Consider the following 9168-nt stretch of genomic DNA (forward strand, 5'->3'; position numbering starts at 1 on the left):
ACACACTACACACTACACACGCACTACACACTACACACACACACACACACACACACACACACACACACACACACAGAGAGACCACGCCAAACATATAATTACAGCCAGGTCACCAGTGATACAAGTCAGTATTTGATGTCCATCCATGTCAGAGGTCAACGGGAGATGACGTGGAAACCGGTGTCTAGGGGCAACAGTTAACGCTGTTACCTTCAAGACGGTTTCGCTTTTACTGGGATGTTGTGGACGAGGATGGTGGATGGGTAACCATCTGCCTCTATACATAACACCTGACACACACACACACACACCTGACACACACACACACACTCACATACACACACACACACACACACACACACACACACACACACACACACACACACACACACACACACACACACACACACACACACACACACACACACTGCCAAACGTGTAATTCAGGTCTGTACACGTCACTCTCTCACCAACTAGATCTCACAGTCTCATGTCAGAATTAAACGTTCATCCATGTTTCTCAAACTTCAAGTTTGAAAGTTGTTCCAAATGTTACGTTTCAAAGTGTTGAAGGTTTGGTGAATGGTTAGAGTAAGGTAAAGGTTTGGTATGAACACTGAATGGTTAGAGTAAGGTAAAGGTTTGGTGAATGGTTAGAGTAAGGTAAAGGTTTGGTATGAACACTGAATGGTTAGAGTAAGGTAAAGGTTTGGTATGAACACTGAATGGTTAGAGTAAGGTAAAGGTTTGGTATGAACACTGAATGGTTAGAGTAAGGTAAAGGTTTGGTATGAACACTGAATGGTTAGAGTAAGGTAAAGGTTTGGTATTAACACTGAATGGTTAGAGTAAGGTAAAGGTTTGGTATTAACACTGAATGGTTAGAGTCAGGTAAAGGTTTGGTATTAACACTGAATGGTTAGAGTAAGGTAAAGGTTTGGTATTAACACTGAATGGTTAGAGTAAGGTAAAGGTTTGGTATTAACACTGAATGGTTAGAGTAAGGTAAAGGTTTGGTATTAACACTGAATGGTTAGAGTCAGGTAAAGGTTTGGTATGAACACTGAATGGTTAGAGTAAGGTAAAGGTTTGGTATTAACACTGAATGGTTAGAGTAAGGTAAAGGTTTGGTATTAACACTGAATGGTTAGAGTAAGGTAAAGGTTTGGTATTAACACTGAATGGTTAGAGTAAGGTAAAGGTTTGGTATTAACACTGAATGGTTAGAGTCAGGTAAAGGTTTGGCATGAACACTGAATGGTTAGAATAAGGTAAAGGTTTGGTATTAACACTGAATGGTTAGAGTAAGGTAAAGGTTTGGTATTAAGACTGAATGGTTAGAGTAAGGTAAAAGTTTGGTATTAACACTGAATGGTTAGAGTAAGGTGAAGGTTTGGTATGAACACTGAATGGTTAGAGTAAGGTGAAGGTTTGGTATTAACACTGAATGGTTAGAGTAAGGTAAAGGTTTGGTATTAACACTGAATGGTTAGAGTAAGGTAAAGGTTTGGTATTAACACTGAATGGTTAGAGTAAGGTAAAGGTTTGGTATTAACACTGAATGGTTAGAGTAAGGTAAAGGTTTGGTATTAACACTGAATGGTTAGAGTAAGGTAAAGGTTTGGTATTAACACTGAATGGTTAGAGTAAGGTAAAGGTTTGGTATTAACACTGAATGGTTAGAGTAAGGTGAAGGTTTGGTATTAACACTGAATGGTTAGAGTAAGGTGAAGGTTTGGTATTAACACTGAATGGTTAGAGTAAGGTGAAGGTTTGGTATGAACACTGAATGGTTAGAGTAAGGTGAAGGTTTGGTATTAACACTGAATGGTTAGAGTAAGGTAAAGGTTTGGTATTAACACTGAATGGTTAGAGTAAGGTGAAGGTTTGGTATTAACACTGAATGGTTAGAGTAAGGTAAAGGTTTGGTATGAACACTGAATGGTTAGAGTAAGGTAAAGGTTTGGTATTAACACTGAATGGTTAGAGTAAGGTAAAGGTTTGGTATTAACACTGAATGGTTAGAGTAAGGTAAAGGTTTGGTATTAACACTGAATGGTTAGAGTAAGGTAAAGGTTTGGTATTAACACTGAATGGTTAGAGTAAGGTAAAGGTTTGGTATTAACACTGTATGGTTAGAGTAAGGTAAAGGTTTGGTATTAACACTGAATGGTTAGAGTAAGGTAAAGGTTTGGTATTAACACTGAATGGTTAGAGTAAGGTAAAGGTTTGGTATGAACACTGAATGGTTAGAGTAAGGCGAAGGTTTGGTATTAACACTGAATGGTTAGAGTAAGGTAAAGGTTTGGGAAAGGCTCAAAACAAAAATATCACAAACAACTTTCTGTCTCTGGATTTGCACATGCAACCTTTGCTCCGCCCATCCTCCTTCCCCGCCCATCCTCCTTCCCCATCCAACCTTTGCTCCGCCCATCTTCCTTCCCCGTCCAACCGTTGCTCCGCCCATCCTCCTTCCCCGTCCAACCTTTGCTCCGCCCATCCTCCTTCCCCGTCCAACCTTTGCTCCGCCCATCCTCCTTCCCCGTCCAACCTTTGCTCCGCCCATCCTCCTTCCTCGTCCAACCTTTGCTCCGCCCATCCTCCTTCCTCGTCCAACCTTTGCTCCGCCCATCCTCCTTCCCCATCCAACCTTTGCTCCGCCCATCCTCCTTCCTCGTCCAACCTTTGCTCCGCCCATCCTCCTTCCCCGTCCAACCTTTGCTCCGCCCATCCTCCTTCCCCGTCCAACCTTTGCTCCGCCCATCCTCCTTCCCCGTCCAACCTTTGCTCCGCCCATCCTCCTTCCTCGTCCAACCTTTGCTCCGCCCATGCTCCTTCCTCGTCCAACCTTTGCTCCGCCCATCCTCCTTCCTCGTCCAACCTTTGCTCCGCCCATCCTCCTTCCCCGTCCAACCTTTGCTCCGCCCATCCTCCTTCCCCGTCCAACCTTTGCTCCGCCCATCCTCCTTCCCCGTCCAACCTTTGCTCCGCCCATCCTCCTTCCCCGTCCAACCTTTGCTCCGCCCATCCTCCTTCCCCGTCCAACCTTTGCTCCGCCCATCCTCCTTCCCCGTCCAACCTTTGCTCCGCCCATCCTCCTTCCCCGTCCAAACTTTGCTCCGCCCATCCTCCTTCCCCATCCAACCTTTGCTCCGCCCATCCTCCTTCCCCGTCCAACCTTTGCTCCGCCCATCCTCCTTCCCTGTCCAACCTTTGCTCCGCCCATCCTCCTTCCCTGTCCAACCTTTGCTCCGCCCATCCTCCTTCCCCGTCCAACCTTTGCTCCGCCCATCCTCCTTCCCCGTCCAAAATTTGCTCCGCCCATCCTCCTTCCCCATCCAACCTTTGCTCCGCCCATCCTCCTTCCCTGTCCAACCTTTGCTCCGCCCATCCTCCTTCCCCGTCCAACCTTTGCTCCGCCCATCCTCCTTCCCCGTCCAAACTTTGCTCCGCCCATCCGCCTTCCCCGTCCAACCTTTGCTCCGCCCATCCGCCTTCCCCGTCCAAACTTTGCTCCGCCCATCCGCCTTCCCCGTCCAACCTTTGCTCCGCCCATCCGCCTTCCCCGTCCACAACAACCCAGCAAAATACAAAACCTACTTGAAACTAACAGCGCTCACCGTTGCCCCTAGTGTGTGTGTGTGTGTGTGTGTGTGTGTGTGTGTGTATGCTACATAACTTAACTCATGCTGGAATCATAAATCAATATTCAATGTAAAAATCTAATGGATTATTCTGCAGTATGGAGGCAATGTGAAACACGCCCAAAAGGATTTTCTGGCTGCCCCCATAGTAGAATCCTTTATGGTTCCAGCCTATGTGGAATGTGTTCTACATGGAACCCAAAATGGTTCTACCTCAAAACTTATAGAGTTACTCAAAGGTTTCACCTATGGGTACAGTACTCTCACACAAACTCTCGCTTTTGCGTGACACACACACACACACACATGAGTACATACACGCTGTCGTTGGCTTAAACACACACACATGACTACATACACGCTGTCTTGGGTTAAATACACACACACACACTAATACCAACACACTGTCATTGGCTTAAATACACACACACACACACACTAATACCAACACACTGTCATTGGCTTAAATACACACACACACACACACACATCCTGTGATATGTGTGTGTGTGTACCACAGAGTTGTTTATGAAACAGACAACTGCATACCAGAGTGAAGTGGACCAGCTAAAACCTCACACGGGGATGAGGGTATAGGGACTGGAATCGCTCTCTCTTTCTCTCTCTTTCTCCATATCTCTCTCTTTCTCTCTCCCTCTCTATTTATTTCTTTCTCTATCTCTCCGAACACCATGGATCTCTTTCTCTCTCTCTCTTTTCTTTTTTCTCTCTCTGCTGTTCTTATACCTTTCCTGTCATACATTTCTCCCTCTTCCAAAGAGAGACAGAGAGACAGGGGGACAGAGAGAGAGAGAAAGGATGAGAGAGAGGATGAGAGGAGTGGATGATGGAGAGAAATTATGAAAGGAAAGAAAAGAGAGAGTGGTAGAGAATGGGAAGGCGAGAGGGGAAGGGGTTAGGCTTCTGTACTGCTGATGTGACACAATGCAGGGTGTGTGTGTCTGTTTCTGTGTGTGTGCGCATGTGTCATTGTTAGCTCAAGCAGTCCCCCCTCCTCCTTATCTCGGTGCATTTGCATAGTTAGTCACCGGAGCTAAACACAGAGCCGAGGGAGGCTTGTTCTTGGAGAGATAGTAGACGGGCCGCCCGGTGGAAACGGGACTCACCGCATGTCATTGTGATGGCTCATTTACATGAGTTGTTTATTTCGAGTTGTTTATTTCTTTCTCAGAACGGAAGCCCGTTGGCCGAAAGTCAGAAGTCGCGCGCAACTTTGTTAGGTTATTACACAGTCTACTGCAACTAGACAATAGGTGACTCGTTAGGTTATTACACAGTCTACTGCAACTAGACAATAGGTGACGTTCTCTCAGATATATGTAGCATGTTGCTGGATAGAACTAACAGAAAAGCGATGAATCTAACGGCTCTTTTGAAAGATTTCAGTTTGTCTTTCAAAGAAAAAACTCCACCCCAAAAACGATACTTTGGTATTTGTTTCATTAGTCGTTGTTGATATAGCCCCAACATATGTTGCTTGTCAACAATCAAGTTTTCAAGATATATAACTTTCAAAATATAGAAATACAGCCGGTATGATGCATTTTGGTTTTTGTAGTTTTAGGTTTTCCTTGAAGGGTCAAATATTCACTTAATAGTTTGACTGTTTCCAAGTTGTCCATAATAAGGCTTTATATGATTAGAAGACTATAGTTATTAGAAGACCGTGCCAGAACTCAAAAAGCATACGACGAAGAGAGAGAGAGAGAGAGAGAGAGAGAGGACGAGATATATATATATATATATATAGAGAGAGAGAGACAGAGAGGGAGAGGACGAGAGAGAGAGGACGAGAGACAGAGAGAGAGAGAGGACGAGAGAGAGGACGAGAGAGATATATATATATAGAGAGAGAGACAGAGAGAGAGAGGACGAGAGAGATATATATATATAGAGAGAGAGACAGAGAGAGAGAGGACGAGAGAGATATATATATATAGAGAGAGAGAGACAGAGAGAGAGAGAGGACGAGAGAGATATATATATAGAGAGAGAGAGACAGAGAGGGAGAGGACGAGAGATATATATATAGAGAGAGAGAGACAGAGAGAGAGAGATATATATATAGAGAGAGAGAGACAGAGAGGGAGAGGACGAGAGATATATATATATATAGAGAGAGAGAGACAGAGAGAGAGAGGACGAGAGAGATATATATATAGAGAGAGAGAGACAGAGAGAGAGAGGACGAGAGAGATATATATATATAGAGAGAGAGACAGAGAGAGAGAGATATATATATAGAGAGAGAGAGACAGAGAGGACGAGATAGATATATATATAGAGAGAGAGAGACAGAGAGAGAGAGGACGAGAGAGATATATATATATAGAGAGAGAGAGACAGAGAGAGAGAGGACGAGAGAGATATATATATATAGAGAGAGAGACAGAGAGGGAGAGGACGAGAGATATATATATAGAGAGAGAGAGACAGAGAGAGAGAGATATATATATAGAGAGAGAGACAGAGAGGGAGAGGACGAGAGAGATATATATATATAGAGAGAGAGACAGAGAGAGAGGGGACGAGATATATATATATATATATATATAGAGAGAGAGACAGAGAGGGAGAGGACGAGAGAGAGAGGACGAGAGAGGACTATATATATATATATATATATATATATATATATATATATATATATATATATAGAGAGAGAGAGAGAGAGAGAGAGAGAGAGAGAGAGAGAGAGAGAGAGAGAGAGAGAGAGACAGAGACAGAGAGGGAGAGTTTTATCGGTGTGCAAGATAATGGGTGTGAGGGGAACCCCGAAGCCACACACACACACACACACACACACACAGTTATAAAAGAATGGACAGGGGGTCGCCATACAGAGCAGATCACTAAAATCCGGTCTGGAATACACGAGGACTCCGGTTCTCATTTTATGCATTTTAGGATCATGATTCAACCTAAGAAGTCTAAATTGTAGTATTATAACCATGGAAACGCACATTAACATTACGCTAATCATAGTTTAATCTAGCAAAGGCAACCAATGTGCGTAAAGTTGCCTATGGAGAAACGGGCGGATTGTAGGCTATACGCTCTGAATGTCCTGTAAAACGGCGAGCTACAGTATAGGCTACAGTATAGGCTACAGTATAGGCTACAGTATAGGCTACAGTATAAACACAACAGATACCAACAACAGATCAACAGTATTCCTTACTCAACTTCAAAACATCAGCTCTCACTCTCCGGTCACAAACTCACCCAGTCAGATAGTGAGTACTGGGTAATTGAGAGCCGAAGCGGGGATTGAACCAGGGAGTCAGTGCCTCTAGAAAATGTTCCCTAGTCATAGCCTGGAGGGTGAATGAATGTAAAGCACTTTACCTTGACTGCATATTATGAGTTACTGTCGCGTCCCCTGTCACCCCCACGCCGGCGCTCATCCTCCAGCCACAGCCACGGACACAGGTAACATCCACATTACATTAAGTAAAAACAACCGACACACATATCCCCAACCAAGTCCAACAGTCAAAAAGGAAATTCAAAAAAATTAAAGAACGTTAATTTGGATATATTTCGTCCAGGGAGTTCGGTGACTTGTGACTAAAAGAGAGAGTCAATAACTCATTGTAAAGGTTTGTTCGTGATCAAGGTCCGTTAAATGTTTGTTTTTTTTTAAATCTTGTCCCAGGAGCGAGACGCACGGAGTTGTACGCGTCGGACTGTTTCCGGTGCTGAAATGAGAAGGGCGAACTGCGCTCGGCGCGGAAAAGAAGAGGCGGTTTTTTCTGCTCTAGGGTGACGTCGGCAGGTACGCTCCGCTCCGCGCGGCCTTTGAGGAGCTTCCGAGTGTCCTATAAATTAATAATTTAGTATAGACATGAAATCAAATGACAGTATAAATAAAGTATTGGGTAACTGTGAGGATATATGATATGGGGAGTTGAAGCAGAAAGGGGGAGATACACCCAAACCGTTCAAGATTAACGTTGACATTGGATTTGTGTGCTGAAGAAGTTGGGAAATGCCTTTAAACATGCCAATAGATGCTACAGTGTCTGATTTTGTAATCCAATGACTCTGGGTCAGAAGGCTGCGTGTTCAATCCCGTTTGTTGACACCATTTTATTTTATTTTGGGGTTTAACCCTTTGCCAAACCTTAGAATAAGTGCCTAAACGTAATGTTGTAACTCAATCTTAAACATTAACCATTCAGAATGAGTGTCTTAACGTAACCCTTCACTTCTAAACTTGACGGTTGGAGAAATGGAACGACACAGAGCAGCAGGATAATCAAGAAACACTTCGAAATTTGACATTTTGGAGTTCGTGGATGAACGTCTAATTGTTGAGCCCGCAGGTGAAGAATCCGGATGTGGAGGTCCTGGGCTAGCGTGGTTACACGTGGTCTGCGGTAGTGAAGCCGGATGTGGAGGTCCTGGGCTGGCGTGGTTATACTGGTCTGCGGTAGTGAAGCCGGATGTGGAGGTCCTGGGCAGGTCTGGTTACACTGGTCTGTGGTAGTGAAGCCGGATGTGGAGGTCCTGGGCTGGCGTGGTTACACGTGGTCTGCGGTAGTGAAGCCGGTTGGACGGGCTGTCAAAGAGGCTGCTTCCCTATGTACATAGACATGGAACACTGGTCACTTAACAGTGTTTACATATTGTTTTACCCATTTCATAAGTACAGCATATTCTAGTCAAGTACATCTTATTCAACTATTGATGTACATATACTATTATATCCGTGTATTCTTCAGATATACTATATATTCTATCCATGTATTCTTCAGATATACTATATATTCTATCCATGTATTCTTCAGATATACTATATATTCTATCCATGTATTCTTCAGATATACTATATATTCTATCCGTGTATTCTTCAGATATACTATATATTCTATCCATGTATTCTTCAGATATACTATATATTCTATCCATGTATTCTTCAGATATACTATATATTCTATCCGTGTATTCTTCAGATATACTATATATTCTATCCGTGTATTCTTCAGATATACTATATATTCTATCCATGTATTCTTCAGATATACTATATATTCTATCCGTGTATTCTTCAGATATACTATATATTCTATCCATGTATTCTTCAGATATACTATATATTCTATCCGTGTATTCTTCAGATATACTATATATTCTATCCATGTATTCTTCAGATATACTATATATTCTATCCGTGTATTCTTCAGATATACTATATATTCTATCCGTGTATTCTTCAGATATACTATATATTCTATCCATGTATTCTTCAGATATACTATATATTCTATCCGTGTATTATTCAGATATACTATATATTCTATCCGTGTATTCTTCAGATATACTATATATTCTATCCGTGTATTCTTCAGATATACTATATATTCTATCCGTGTATTCTTCAGATATACTATATATTCTATCCGTGTATTCTTCAGATATACTATATATTCTATCCATGTATTCTTCAGATATACTATATATTCTATCCGTGTATTCTTCAGATATACTATATATTCTA

The 9168-nt window shown here is 42.6% G+C and overlaps 1 protein-coding gene across 1 annotated transcript in view; it reads right to left on the reverse strand.

Annotated features, from left to right (window-relative positions):
- gcgrb (glucagon receptor b) overlaps nucleotides 1-7353 on the reverse strand; it is a 57663-nt gene extending 50310 nt beyond the window's left edge. Inside the window, exon 1 of the mRNA XM_036939923.1 lies at nucleotides 7014-7353. The gene's annotated coding sequence lies outside the window, so the exon portion shown is untranslated. The remainder of the gene's footprint in view (nucleotides 1-7013) is intronic.
- Between the last annotated feature and the right edge of the window lie 1815 nt (nucleotides 7354-9168).

Source organism: Oncorhynchus mykiss, chromosome 13 (assembly GCF_013265735.2).
Source record: "Oncorhynchus mykiss isolate Arlee chromosome 13, USDA_OmykA_1.1, whole genome shotgun sequence".
NCBI classification, from domain to species: domain Eukaryota; kingdom Metazoa; phylum Chordata; class Actinopteri; order Salmoniformes; family Salmonidae; genus Oncorhynchus; species Oncorhynchus mykiss.